Source organism: Cryptotermes secundus, unplaced genomic scaffold (assembly GCF_002891405.2).
Source record: "Cryptotermes secundus unplaced genomic scaffold, Csec_1.0 scaffold1078, whole genome shotgun sequence".
Taxonomy (NCBI): domain Eukaryota; kingdom Metazoa; phylum Arthropoda; class Insecta; order Blattodea; family Kalotermitidae; genus Cryptotermes; species Cryptotermes secundus.
In genome coordinates, this window is record NW_019718282.1 from 50,381 (window position 1) to 55,126 (window position 4,746).

At 37.5% G+C, this 4,746-nt stretch overlaps 1 protein-coding gene across 2 annotated transcripts in view; it reads left to right on the forward strand.

Annotated features, from left to right (window-relative positions):
* LOC111875576 (protein GPR107) overlaps positions 1 to 3,189 on the forward strand; it is a 48,722-nt gene extending 45,533 nt beyond the window's left edge. For both annotated transcript variants that reach the window (XR_002844749.2, XM_023871936.2), the window contains exon 14: positions 1,926 to 3,189. The gene's annotated coding sequence lies outside the window, so the exon portion shown is untranslated. The remainder of the gene's footprint in view (positions 1 to 1,925) is intronic.
* The last annotated feature ends 1,557 nt before the right edge of the window (positions 3,190 to 4,746 follow it).

Sequence of the window (4,746 nt, forward strand, 5' to 3'; positions counted from 1 at the left end):
GCATAGCGATTGGTTTCAGTTGTGATGTGATTTACTACGTTGTCATCCAGAAAAAGTTTAGTCCATGAAAAGCGGTGCATTTTATGTGTTATATCAGTTTTGATCCCGGAACTACTAGTAAATGGAACTATTGTTAGCACAATGTCTCCGTACGTCCATGAGATGGGCGTGTCAGGCACCGCACTCGTGGTAGCTAAAGGTTCATGATTACTGTCTTGTGGATCACTGTCTATCACTGTATTATTATCACTATCAACTTCATCTACTTCAGGAATCACTATTTCATCGCCACTTTCATCATCAGCACAAATCTCGTTCACAACACTTTCCAGCTGGTCTGTAGGAACACTCCGACACTTGCTACGAGAAGCCATGGTGAAACTGAATGAATGTGAAATATTTTCTGACCTCTTCCTTCTTGGAGGGTTCTGACAGTAATATAGACCCCCACAAAGTCAACAAGGGTTCTTTACAACCATGCACAAAAACTATCAAAAATATGTCTTTGGTTGATGAGTGCCAAGACAGCAAAGAAAGGAAGAGTGTATCAAAGCGCTAAAACATGCCAACGCCAGGGAACGGCTGGCATCGTCCGGGCGCAAAAATTCGCCTGTGCCAGTCAAAGAGTTAAGAAACCTTTGTGCTCATTTTTGTATTTATGCATTATATGTTTTGACCCTAAGCACTCATAATCAGGTGACAAACACTTATCAGCCAAATTAATCTGGACTGTAAGTACAGATTTGTTAAAATATGGAAGTACATAAAAATGTAGGTAAAATAATAGTACATTAGGCTGGATCCAACTTGATTTTTACAATGACATGAGTATGAAATTGACAGTATTTGTTTAAATATAAATGTTCTCCATTTGTAAGTTCATCAAGTGTTATGAAATTATGTTTTTTATTTAGTTTGAATTTGTTATATAATTTGGCACTTGAGACTTTTATACTTTTATTTTTCTTCACATAGTTTTTCTTGGTTAGTCTCAGTTAAATTGTAACTTTATATTTTAAGTTAATTTGTTTGTTCTGGGTACTCAGATTAGCCTTTCCAGTATTTTTCTGTTTGTGAATGGCAGAGTTAATTTATGTAGTGCAGTGTGTGACTTTGAAAGGCAAGGACCAGTGTGCTATTATAGTATAATATGTGTCATTCACAACTGATTGATGTAGTATATTATGTGTTTTTGAAGATAAAGACTGATATGCTGATGTGGTCTGATATGTTTCCTTAAAGGTAACAATCTGTGGTTTGTGTGTAGGTTAATCTTCTGACTTATCATAAGCACAAATGAATGAAAGAGGCCATATTTGTCTATTTTCATGTCCTTATGTATTCTCATGCAATTTTGTTCTGCCATTAGAACAGCGTTATGAACTTAAATTGGTCATTATTTTCTTTTAATTTGGGTTGAATGGAAGTTTGTAAGATCTTTTATGGAACATATTTCAATCTCCACCTTTTTCATTTAAGATCTAATGAAAAACAATAAGTGGGCCAATCCAGAGGCTGTACTCACAGAAGCCTGTCACTAGACCCACTCTTTCTAGTTGAGTTCAGCATAGCATAACAAAGTTTAATACATTGACAGGTTGAGTGAATACTGGGGTCATGAGTTCGCCCATAGTAGGGTTGTCTAGATGCATGCAGTCTCTACCTGTGGCAGTCATAGTCCTCATTATCACAGCTGAGGGGTTCTGTTTAACATTGGACGAACTCAAGAAATCCTAGGAGAAAGAGTTAGCTCCTTCTTGATCTCAGTCTGGTGCAGTACTGGTGTTTGGTTGATGTTGTAAATGTAGATTGCATGTAAAAATAGAATACAGTGACTTGTTATGTTCATATAAAGCTGATATTGTACTGTGAATCGATCAGCTCATCATAAGCAAATAAAAATTAATAATATCCTGCTTTAACAGGAGGCTTCTTTAATGGCTTCCCCTCATCCTCGGTGACCGTGCTGCCCCCTGTGCCAGATCATCATGCTGTATGGGGAATGCTTATGCTGAGAATGTTGTATACAGAACTCTGGAGGTTCTCTGGTGCCGATAATAATGAATTCTTGGCAAAGCAGTGATCAGGCTCAATAAGCAGATAGCTGTTTATACACAACCTGTTGTGATTTATGTTTTGGAAATACCTGCTCTAAATTCCAGCCAGGATCAAACTCTTCTGCTTGTGACTTGTATGAAAGATACTGTATCTGCCTAAACATATGACATCAAGGATTTTTGTTTTATTTGTATGTGGTGTGATACTGAGCCCATTGCGCTTGCAAAATTGAGAAACTTCCATGATGTTTTTTTTAACATGGCATTACTGCTGCTCAGTCATGAAGCCAGCTTTTCTGGCCCCTCACCTGAGTTTAATCTTATTATAATATAGCTAGTATTTTATAAGTAGTACCATTGTTTAAATTTGCCACATCTTATTTTGTATAAACATGCTCTACCATGAGAATGCTTTTGATGTGTTCTTCAGGTCTGCATACATTATGTGACTTAATGCCTATATGGCAGCCAAAATCCTCTTTTCACCATTTTCTTGGGCTTCCTTTTACTCTCTGCTGTGTAGGTTCTGTTCTTCTGTTCTTGTGTGTCTGTTAACCCATGTCTGTGCCTCAGCACCAAATTTATCCATTTATTTAAAATGTATTTTGTATAATTTCAAATATGCATTCTTACACATTATTGGATCATAGTTTGTGTAAATCATTTCACTAATATGCATAAATGTATGCATCTGATTTTCAGATGTCCATCACCTTCTGGGCTAATTACATTTCCTATATATTGTAAGTTCACATATTTCTTGTATTTGCTTATTATTTAGTACACTCTTACACTTCACTGCATGCTTTCTTTGCAGTTCATTAACAGAAATTTTATCAAATTGTTTCATTACTAATTTAAGTAATTCAAGATTTATTTTAATCACCTTGTGTTTCTGAAAGTAGTATGTAATTGCTGGAAAAATTAGGCCCATTATTATGAATGTGAATTTTTATGTGACATATTTGAGTTCAGCAGAGGAACATGCATGAATATGTTGGAAGTGTAAGGATGCGCACATGAAATGAAAGTAACAAATATTTCACTCTTATTTTTTTTTTATTTTAATGTACTTGTTTACACTTGTACTTATTTTTAAATAAAATGATTTTCATTGGATAGGATAATTGAATCTCTTGCCTCTTTTGGGAATCAAACCTTGGCCATCCATCCCCTAGCCCGTTACTATACTGACTGAGCTCTCCTTGCTATAAATAGGAAAGGAAAATGTATTCCAGAGTAAGAAGTAAGAAGTATTTCAGGTTGTACAGCCAGTTACTTGCTGTTATGCCACAATATGAGGTCAGATTTTCTTTGTTTTCCCAGCGGCATCGTATTCTTCCTAATAGAAGACAGTGAAAGTAACTGATAGTTATTTGTTTGTTCTGAAGGTTTGTATGTTTAATATCGTGTTCTTCTAAAGAGATAGAATGGGTAATTGGGGACAAAATTTGACTGGCTGAGGATACGGATGAGTGGCAGGCTCATTTGAACACAGTAATGGACCTTTGGGGTCTGTAAAAGGCAGTGAATTTATTGATAAGCTGAGCAGCTGCTGCTTCTAAAGAAGGACTTCTCTTGGTTTAATTAGTTGATATTTATTATCAGACTTCTTCTCTTTAAATGTAACAGCTTTGCTCTTGTTGCCACTTGAAGTCTCATAGGCACATGACCAGTTCATTATGCCGCAAACTGAATGGAGTTGCACTTAGGCTAGCACAGTATTTTTTTGTCTTCTCAAGACGTTTTTGTGCAAGCTCAGTTTATCTTAGTTTTACTTTTTAAAATACTACTTGCAGTGAAGATTATAATATTTGAAGTTGCCACAGCGATGAGCCATGTTGTGGTTGTCTGGGTTATGAAACTCTGTAGTCTTCTGAATACCAGCATTCATAGTAAGCTACTACCTTCATACTATGCCATACCCCAGACTGCCACTATGCAGATCATGATTATGCAGTAGTGTGGTGCCTTGCATTGGCACTAGGAAGCTTTCTGTAGGTTATGCTGTGGACATTGTAAATACCTGAAATGTCTCACAGTGTTAAAATGTTCCTACAAAATTGTGATAAACCTGGTAAAGTAAATACAATGTCAGAACAAGGCAGGCCATGTGATGATGTAGCTCATGCCTCAGGATTTCACAAATTGTAGCCTGGAAGCCATACTGATCCTTAGCATTGAATTCAGTGCTTGAGGGTCTGCTTTCATGTTAATACTTTGATAGACGTGAACAAAATGGTGGGCATGCAAGCTGCCAGTCATCTCCTACAGCAGTTTGAAGAGGAATGTGATGTATTTTTTTAAGTCTATAGTGACCACCAATGAAACTTGGGTCCGCTGTTTCATTCCTGAGTCCCAGCAGTCATTACGCAAGTGGCGGCATACCAGTTCTCCCAAACCGAAGAGAGTGCGGAGGAGCCATTCAGCAGGAAAAGTGATGGCAACGTTCTTCTGGGACTGGCAGGGGGTTATCCATGTAGACTTTCTGACAGATGCCAGAACAGTCAGTGCAGCTTATTACGCAGACCTCCTGGCAACAGATGTGAAGGAAAAGGTCTGATGCAAGCAGAAGACAGGTGGAAAGCGGGTAGCCTTCCTTGAAGACAATTCATGCCCCCATACAGCCAAAACAACAATGGAAACCCTTCGGAAATTGAAATGGAACCTTCTGACACATCCGCCGTAC